The sequence below is a fragment of the Myotis brandtii genome, unplaced genomic scaffold, assembly GCF_000412655.1.
Source record: "Myotis brandtii unplaced genomic scaffold, ASM41265v1 scaffold612, whole genome shotgun sequence".
NCBI classification, from domain to species: Eukaryota; Metazoa; Chordata; class Mammalia; order Chiroptera; family Vespertilionidae; genus Myotis; species Myotis brandtii.
The window spans coordinates 601,646-612,452 of record NW_005370328.1 but is presented as its reverse complement, the minus strand read 5'-3'; positions in this window follow the sequence as shown (position 1 = coordinate 612,452).

The window sequence follows — 10,807 nt, the reverse complement described above, 5'->3', positions numbered from 1 at the left end:
ATATTTTATTGATTTTTTACAGAGGAAGGGAGAGGGATAGAGAGCTAGAAACATCGATGAGAGAGAAGCATCAACCAGCTGCCTCCTGCACGCCCCCCACTGGGGATGTGCCTGCAACCAAGGTACATGCCCTTGACCGGAACTGAACCCGGGACCCTTCAGTCCCCAGGCCAATGCTCTATCCAGTGAGCCAAACCGGCTAGGGCTCAACAGTACTTCTTCAAAATAGACTCGCCCAGGCCGAAAACTGACTTCTGCGCATGGGCCACGTGCGCCCGCACGTGGTATTTTGTGGAAGAGCCACACTCAAGGGGCCAAAGAGCCGCATGTGGCTCGCAAGCCGCAGTTTGCCGACCACGGGCCTAGGGAATGAGTTCATTCTATTCATCCCAACCTAGTTCAGTAGCTAATAAGCTCAGGATGTTAGCAGATGGGGTGTTTACACCCAGGAGGAAATACAGAGCATCCCAAATTAGCTTAGGAAATACAATTTAAAAATTGCATATAGCCCTGACCAGTTTGGCTCAGTGGATAGGGCGTCAGCCTGCGGACTGAAGGGTCCCAGGTTCGATTCCAGTCAAGGGCATGTACCTTGGTTGCAGGCACATCTCCAGTAGGGGGGTGTGCAGGAGGCAGCTGATCGATGTTTCTCTCTCATCGTTGTTTTCCAACTCTCTATCCCTCTCCCTTCCTCTCTGTAAAAAGTCAATAAAATATATATTTTTTTAAATTGCATACAATTAAGGAAATGACTCCCCTTCCCAGATGAGGGTTGAAGCTGGTGACATACAAGAAGCAACCAATGAATGAACAAATAACTAGAACAACAGATTGGTGTTTGTTTCTCTCTCTCTCTTTCTCTCTCTCTCAAATCAATCAATCAATAAACATTTACAGAAAGATCAATAAACTTAAACAAATGCCAATATTCTATCCCACCAGAATTCAAACAGATAGGTTTAAAAATATTTTTACACTTCCCTTCTCAATAGATCATAATGGAAAAATTGTTGTCAAAAATATTGCTGGTTTATGGCTTTAAAAAGCTTTTAGGAAACAGATAGGTTTAAAAATATTTTTACACTTCCCTTCACAATAGATCATAATGGAAAAATTGTTGTCAAAGATATTGCTGGTTTATGGCTTTAGAAAGCTTTTAGGAGGGGACCCAGGGTCCAAGAGCCTGCAGTTACTTCTACCTGCTGCCCTCCTCCCTCCCTGGGTGCTAAAGTGATACTTAAATTTATTAAATTTTTTCTGCCCCCTTATCAACTAAGAAGGTACTCTTCTAAAGTGGTAACTTATAAAGGAAATAGCAGAGTTGGTTTAATTACACTTGGGAGAATGTGAGGACATAAAGTTAAAAAAAAAATGTCCAGGAAAGTCAGAGAGCTGGACAAGTGGGGAAACAAAGAAGAAATGGAGAAAACCTCCCACTGTTCCCTTTCGACATCAGAGCCACCCGGTGAAGCTAGGAATGTTTATGAGTTTTCCACAGCTACGTTTATTTATGTAATAAAAATCCATCCATAAAGCCTTCCATGGTGGCGAGAAGAAAACCAGGTGGACTTGAGGTTTCGTGACGCTCTCAAACCCTCCCTTGTCCTTCACAGATGCCAGGGGAGAGGCTGAGAGAATCCAAAAGAGAGAAATCTATGAAACTCACGAGACGTAACCACTTTCCCATTCATGCTTAAACCATGTGTACTTGAGCAGCCGTATAACCCACGTGATCCTGATTCGTTTACACTTGACTCATCAAAACATTGTCTTCCAAGAGCAAGTCGGTGTCCACGAGGATTTTCTGCATCTTTTCAGAAAGAGTTTCAATGAGTTTTCTCCATAAAAACAGGAAACTGCTGTTGCCAACTGTCAACTGACTCAATCGTGAAGAGAAAGTTCAGATTCCCTTCCCATTGTCAAGGCCATGAGTTTTAGTCGATGTTCATGGTGCTTTGCCCAGGTGGGTGGGTTGCCTTCCTGCAGGTGTTACCAGAAGCCGACCTCCCCCAGCACACCCAGTTCCTTCCCATGTGTCCCTTACTTCTTCATAGTAATCTTAGCCTTTATTCCCTCCCTTTCCACAATCAGGTATATAACTGGTTAGTTTATGTCAGGCTGTGATCTATTCGACATTGTTTTTTTATCATTGAAGTACAGTTGACATACAATATTATATTCGTTTGGGGCCTACAACATAGTAATCAACATTTATATTCCTTCTGATGTGATCACCGAATAAGTCTAGTACCTTCTGTCACCATACAAAGGTATTATGATAATATTTACTGCTTTCCTTGTGCTGTACATTACATCCCAGGACTTTTTAAAATTTATAACTGGAGGTTTGTGCTTTTTATTCCCCTTCAACTTTTCCACCTATCCCCCACCCTCTCCCCTCTGGCAACCAGTAGTTTGTACCCTGTATCTATGTACCTGTTTCTGTTTTATTTGCTCATTTGTTTTGTCTTATTTTTAGATTCCACATATACGTGAAATCATATGGTATTTGTCTTTCTCTGTCAGACTTATTTAGCTTAGCATAATACAGGTTCATTCATGGTGTTACAGATGAAAGACTTCACTCTTTTTATGGCTGAGTAATAGTCCATTGTATATATGTACCACAACTTCTTTATCCATTCATCCATTGATGGGCACCTAGGTTAACTTAACATTGTTGCCAATGACTTCAATGAGGAGAGCTGGGCTGCTCTTAAAGTATTTGATAACATCAAGCTAAGAGGACGAGCTAATTGACTAGATCAGTGGTCGGCAAACTGCGGCCCCTTGAGTGTGGCTCTTCCACAAAATACAACGTGCGGGTGTGCATGTACAGTGCGATTGAACCTTCGTGGCCACACTCAAGGGGCCAAAGAGCTGCATGTGGCTCGCGAGCCGCAGTTTGCTGACCACTGGACTAGATGATAGAGATGGCTGGTTCTAATACTATAAATAGTTATAAGGAAAAATTAAAGTACTATCCTTAGGCATAGAATATGTATACAGAGATCTATAAATACACAGCAAGGGAGCAGTTTTTTAAGAAGTCACAGATTAAAGTCATTTCCACGGGAGAGAAATCTAGATGGGACAGAATCCAATAACTTGATAGTGTAGGGATTAGGACCATTGATCCTGAAGATGAGAAGATTTGGGGAGGGTAAGACAACTCTTGGAATAAAGTAGAAGGCAAATAAACAACCACCAACACCTTTTATAGTCAGATTTATGCAGAAACCAATGGACTAGATAAATCCTCAAATCCCTTCTAGATCCAGGATTCTGTGCTTTTCCCCACGAAGGCCCAGCCAGGCCTTCTCCATCAGGGTACCTCAGCTAGCTTAGAAATTGATCAATACTAACAACTGGAAAATTCCAATATAAAGACCTTCTACTTCAAACATGGCACTGGCTTTCAGACTAACTTTTTAACTTGTTCTAAAAAGAGATGCCTGACATAGAGAAGTTACCTTCTCTAAGATGAAAAGACGTAATGAAATCCATGCCCAAACTCGAGGTATCTCATCGATTTGTAACCAGCTTCCTTTGGCAGGGGCACATTCCCCAAGTCTTGTTTTAAAATGTCCAAGAACCAATCCCTCCTCTCCTTTTAGGACTTTTAGTTATGAAATTGAGTAGCAAAAGGTGGCAAATGTACCCAGTGATGGACAAAAATAACAGCTGTGAATTCTTATGACATTTAAGCAAAGGGGAAAGTGGGCTAAACTCTTGCTATATAACTGTTCTAAAGGTGAGTCTTTGGCCACTTCTTTTTCCCACATAACCATTAGCAGTTGTGACCTAAAGGTTTCTAGAACACCAGACTGGGCATTTGAATGACAAGCTCAGAGAACGCCTGGTAGTGACCATTCACTGTAGACTCATCCAAAATATTTCATTTGGGAAAACGAAGACAAGTCAATTCACTTTACAAGAGAGAGGGTGGGGGGGAAAGAATTCATTTTTTTCTCTCCAGTTAACCACTGTGAGAATTGAAAAGACTCCACTTCCAAGAAAAGGATTCATTTTTACAGCGTCAGCATGCTTTTTCACAAACTGCATTTTTATGATACCATGCTCAGCGTTGGAAACGCTTATACTCAAGAGGGAAGCCTGAGTTTTTGCAAAGTGGAGGAACAGCCTCACATTTAAACCATTAGATCTATTTTTATAAACACTGTAGTTAAGCCTACAGAACGATGTCTTTTAGAGGCTTTGAAATCGTCTTTGAGGGGGACATCTCCTTTGTCTTACCTCCCAGCACACCCCGCGCGCGGTCCCAGAGCCCCTGCTGTCTATGAAGTTAGATTGCTGGAGATCACAGGCACAAACCACATATCAACAGAGACGCCTCAGGCCCCAGCATGAATTAATCCCCTGCCTCCCACATCCTCCTTTGGCAAGACATGAGCAGTCCATGTGACTAAAGGGATGCGAGAGAAAGAGTTCCTGCCAGGAAAGGTTAAAGGAGCCAGAGATGCTTCACCTACAGAAGGGAAAGAGTGACTTGAGCATAGTTCTTTAGTTCATTACGATTTGTTTCATAGCCCGGCCAGTGTGCCCAGTGGTTGAGTGTCCACCCATGAACCAGGAGGTCACAGTTCAATTTCCGGTCAGGGCACATGCCCAGGTAGTGGGCTCGATCCCCAGTTGGGGTTGTGCAGGAGGCAGCCAATCGATTATTCTCTCTCAGCATTGATGTTTCTAGCTCTCCCTCCCCAGCTCTAAAATCAATAAAAATATTTTTAAAAAATATTTGTTTTATACATGCAATAAACAAACAAACTCCATGTCCACAGAGAACCAACAGGAGGAAATGCACTTCAGCTATATCCACAGAGTTTGTCTTTGGACAAAAGAAGGTCTTTTCAAGGTTTGAGTGATAAAGAGTTGAGATGGTCTCCTCTGGGAGGTTCCAGAGCCTGTCTTCTTACAGAGCTTCCTTTACAGAAAAGCTGGCCCTTGGTCTTGGATGGTTTAAACCAGTGGTCAGCAAACTCATTAGTCAACAGAGCCAAATATCAACAGTACAACGATTGAAATTTCTTTTGAGAGCCAAATTTTTTAAACTTAAACTATATAGGTAGGTACATTGTTATTAACTTAATTAGGGTACTCCTAAGGCTTAGGAAGAGCCACACTCAAGGGGCCAAAGAGCCGTATGTGGCTCTCGAGCCGCAGTTTGCCGACCACGGGTTTAAACAAAGAGCACCTATGGCTAAAATGCAGCATTAGGGGCTTATGGCCCAACAACGCCAGGCAGACATGAACCTGCCCCCGGGAAAGGATGCCCAGAACCTGTCGTAGTTCAGTCCTAACACTTAGCAACCTTCCCTGTCAAGGTGTTGCTCTTTGTAGGCTCGGAGTCCGTAAGTCAAGTTCAGATCTTTCTCCACTGGAGTGAGGACACATGATGCCCTTGAGTGGTCCTTGGTCTCCTTGCTGATGATGTACCAGCTTGCATCCTGGTATCATGGGGTTCTGTCCAAGCTGCCCATCATAGGGCCATAGGACCATCAATAAAAGAGCTCTTGACAGTGGGCAAAAGGGGGTTCATGTGCTTTTGGAGCATCTCAAAGTTACGAGGATCAACTTCAACTGATCTCAGTGAGCATGTTTTCAGTGACTCCTCCTTGCCTGGCTCTAAGCTTAGTGCTAGGCAAGTACACAATAAAAGTATAAGTCACGTTACCTGCCTGAAGTCGCCAAAATGTCTTAGGTAAAAAGTAGACATCTTGCCCTAACTGGTTTGGCTCAGTGGATAGAGCGTCAGCCTGCGGACTGAAAGGTCCCAAGTTTGATTCTGATCAAGGGCATGTACCTTGGTTGCAGGCACATCCCCAGTAGGAGGTGTGCAGGAGGCAGCTGATCGATGTTTCTCTCTCATCCATGTTTCTAACTCTCTATCCCTCTCCCTTCCTCTCTGTAAAAAATCAATAAAATATAATTTTAAAAAGTAGACATCTTCATACTGAAGAAGTAGAGTGAGAAAGCTTTTGTCAGTCAACAAGTGGTAAAGAAACCGGAGATGACAAGGGTACCTATGAACTGGGACGGGCTTCGTGCAGGTGATGGGATCACATTTGGAAACTGACTACATCCCTGAGATAAGTTGCCATCTAAATGGTCTTGCTCTTGCCCTAACTGGTTTGGCTCAGTGGATAGAGCGTCGGCCTGCGGACTCAAGGGTCCCAGGTTCGATTCCGGTCAAGGGCATGTACCTTGGTTGTGGGCACATCCCCAGTAGGGAGTGTGCAGGAGGCAGCTGAATTGATGTTTCTCTCTCATCAATGTTTCTAACTCTCTATCCCTCTCCCTTTCTCTCTGTAAAATATCAATAAAATTAGATAAATAAATGGTCTTGCTCTCTGCAAAGCATGCGGACCGGTACCCACAAACAGTTGATCACGTTTAGTTTGTGGGTGGCTTGTCTTATTTCCAAATGGGAACACTTCATAGCAGCTGAATGTTTTGACATAGTGTTTTTCATGTTTTAGGTTTAGTTGTAGCATTCTCGTGTTTAGTTTCAGTGTTTTTACACAGTAATCCAACTGGAAAGCGTGGTTATAAAAGAAAGATAACATGAGCCCTGGTCCCTGAACTCACATTCTGAGAAAGATAAATTAGCCTTGGCCATAAATCGTGTTTTTTTTCAGTCGCTCATTATGCGTTTTTAAGACAAAATAAAATGTTGATGTTGAAATATATGTACTATCATGTTTAATATTTCTGTTTTCAATGACTTAATTAACCTGTCAACTACTTCCCCCATAGCATTAGATATTAGGGCTCTTTGTGCCAACAGTGACATGAGAAGAACTGGGGAAAGAAATGGATTCTAGCTTTCACTCTCCATTGGAACTTGGTCAAGACCATTTCTTCCCTGGTCCCAGTTTTCAAGACCATAGAAGAACAGGAAAGTAGGTGTCTGTGTTCCCTTCCGGCCTGCGCGTTCTATGAATCAATGATACCCACTTTCATGAGCTCTCTCTGCATTGCAAACCCATAAGAAATACTTTTTAAAATATATATTTTTTTTATTTCAGAGAGGAATGCAGAGGAAGAGAGAGATAGAAACATCAATGAGGAGAGAGAATCATTGATCAGCTGCCTCCTGATTGAGCCCGCACCCTGGGCATGTGCCCTGACTGGGAATCGAACCGTGACCTCCTGGTTCATAGGTCGATGCTCAACCACTGAGCCACACTGGCTGGGCCCACAATAAATACTTGTTAACTAGCAACCATTTGCACTTTTTACTGTCCCAACAGAGCACATCGTTAAATGTTCCAAGGCTCTGATACCCCTGGAATTTACCTTGTTTCTCCAAGTGACTCCCTTTCTCAACAGGAAATGTGGTATCTTCACTCTGATCTTTATTAATTTTGAAACAGGGAGAACAAGATGTGTGAGGAAAAGACACTTCTTACACATGGAATAATCTGAGTTATAAGAGGGGGCTCACTTTGGGCATAAACCAATCCTTGATGCTTTTGGTCTATGCCTCGAGAAGGGGGACAGAAATACAGGCAATTCTCTTTCTATAAAGATAAGATGCAACTTTCCCAACAAAGCAGCCCTTCTATATTGCATTTAGCATCCTTTTCCTTTTATCTGAATTTTCAAGTCCCTTTTCCTTTTTCCCCCTCTGGGGATATAGAAGAGCTTCCTTGTTGGGAAACATAGCCAAGGCCATCCTCTTAGGAAACCTTGAGCCAGCCGCAGCCAGCCACGCGGTTGGTTCTGCATTCTAAAATACCGATTTAAAGGCGCTTCCATCGCACGACGTTCACTTCAAAGGAACTGAGAAAGCCTCTGTAGTTCAAGTTCCAAACTGAAATACGAATGAAGAGTTTTACAAGGCCAGGGAGCTGTGTGAGCTGCAGAGCAAAGAATCCGGTGCTATGCTCTGTGTCTAGTTTCTTCATTGGAAATGCAACAATGATCCATGGTGTGGAGTGATCCTACATGACCAGGCCCCAGAGAAAACTGAGAGGAGGAGAAAGAAAGAAAGAGAAAAAAGAAACACCTCCCTCTTTCCATTGTTTCCAACATAACTGCGCTCCTCTCTTGGGAAGGCTGCCTCTAACCCTAACGGAGGCTCTGGTGGGCAGTGGGCAGGCAGGGGTAAGAGCACCTGCTTCAGGGAGCTCACCAGGGACGCTGGGTGAGCTACTCACCTCCTACAAGCAGCTGGAGGCCTAGCTACTTTGCTGGAGTTGAGGAGGGCAATAGATTAGGTTAGTCTCTCCCTGAGGGCAGAATACAAGGAAGAGGTGGTCACTCAGCCACAGGGAGTGGAGGAAAGTACTCTATTGCCTGTGTGGGTGCGATCCAAGCAGGTGGGAAGCAGACCTGGAAATCCAACATGGCCCATGGCTTTGTCTACTCAGTGGTATTTGAACGAAAAAATTACGTGGTCCTTAAGTTTCATCCCTCTGAGAAAATAGCTCCCTACATGAGGAACATTGTTGTTCAAAAGACCCCCTGGAGAGCCATGCCCGATACCTATAACGAGGTTTCGTTGGTCTTTCAATTCTTAACTTGCATTGAGTGGTGTCCACAGTTGGCCTGCCTCAGACTGAATTCCACAGGGTTGAGGCATTAGAGAGAGCTTTTGGCATTTGTTTAAAGTTCAAAGGAAAAGGCAGCCATTCACCTCTGATAACATTTTATCAGAGGCCATCAATTATAATCAGAAAGCAACTTATGTTGACCACTTGGTGATATGCAATCTCTTTTAACCAATATGTTCAACTAGGAAAGTTGAAGTAATTGTTGAACTTAGCACAGCATCTAAGGAGGAAAGTTGCTTCCGTATCAAACATCAGGAAATGTTTAGCATAATTCAGGGATCAGCAATCTCTGACCTGCGGGATCTGGCCTACTGTCTATTTTTATAAAGTTTTATTGAAACACAGGCATGTTCATTCATTGACTACATCCACAACAAAATGGGAAAACTGAGTAGTGGCCTCAGAAACAATCCAGTCCACAAAGTCAAAAATATTTACTATGTGGTGCTTTAAAAAACAAATTGCTGGCCCTTGAATAAGCCATAACTTGATGACCTTGATTCTGGAGCTGAGAAAGATATCCTGAACAGACAGAACAATTTCTGAATGACCATGAATGAAACCTATTTCCAGAGGTCTGTGCCTTATTCCACCCAATAGAATTGATTCGCAGTGTTTACCTCTCTCCAGAACAAGCCTGCCATGTTGCCAACACAAAGTCATAGACAAGCAGTACCTGCTGGGAGTTGAATGTAAACAAAATCTGGCTCTACAATGGCTTTTGTTTGAAGAATATGTAAAAACACTATGGCTTGCTAAAAACCCTACGGGCGTCTGTGTTTCTTCAAAACTAAGTAAAGATCTATTCAGTGACTTTCATTTATTTAGAAGTCAACTGAGGATGGTGGCTCCACCACGGGGTTCAATGGTGATTTTCTGTTTTAATTCCTAGCAGTCCCTTTTTACTTTCAAAGGGAGGGTACAAGGAATCATACTCTCACCCTCTCAGTGTAATTCCAGACAAAATGACCTTCTTGACTCTCCATCTTGACTCAGAGAATTGTATGTCTTTCTATGGTATATGTCCAGCTAGAAGAGGCCGGTGAAAAATGAATAGAATTCACTCTGTTTGAGAGTTGCTTTTCAGTTGTTTTCTTATTGCCTCGCCAAGTCACTTGGCCTCAGTTCCCCCAGTCCTGGGAGCTTTGTCCGTGCTGGATGCCCTTCACTCGAATCCCCAAAGCCTCATATCCTGTTTTTCACTCTTTCTCTTGATTTTAGCAGATGTTGTCAATTAATGTGTCTGAGCGCTTCGGATGTTTCAATTATTGACTGAAGAAACAGGCTATTTTCAGTGGGCCAGCCCACACAGTGACTGTCCAATTGTCACTGGTAAGAGCGCGACCATCAGGATAAATAAATCACAAACCGAAACACGTGGAATAAACAGGCTGTAAAGATTCGGATTCTGGGGATCAGGAGGGGGAAATGCCACCGTTGTCCCATTTTACGGCTCAGCACAACAACTTATAAACTCTCATGTGTCTACACCGATCCAGACAAAGCTTCCTTGTTTTTAAAAGTCTTCCATCCACCCTTGTTTGGGTGTCAAAATACAGTGTTAATCAAGAGCTGAGCTCTGGGTACTGAGTGGTTGAGAAACAACAGGTAGTCTGGTCGGGTGGACTGTAAGGTCACTGGGGGAAATTGGTGGAAGTTGGTGGAAGAAAGGGTAGGCTGAGTCCTGATCGCAGCATTAAGGCATGTGGTGCTTACTCTCAAGGCCACAGAGACCTGTGAAAATGTTGAACTAAGTTAACTGGGTCTGGGAGCTCCATTCATTTTTCTCATTAGCTGATTGATTTTGGACCTTTGACCAGTTTTTACTTAAGATTTTCCAGCATTTAAAGGAGGAAGGCAGAACCTCCTTGACATCATTCACAGTATGGTTCAGAGAAGCAAGTGAGATATGCTTGTAAAATGTGTATAATAATAAAGTTCTACAATTATCATCACATTCATCATCATGGCCAATTTAGCCCACCTAGTCAGTTCGTTGAAACCAGTTAAGAAGTTCCTGTGTTATACGTGACGTAGTGACATAAAAGCATGTTAAGATTTAAATTGCTTACCATTAGCAACAGCATGGATGGACATGGAGAGCATTATGCTAAGTGAAATAAGCCAGTCAGAGAAAGATAAATATCACACGATCTCACTCATTTATGGAATATAATGAACAACATAAACTGATAAACAAAAACAGATCCAGAGCCGAAACCGGTTTG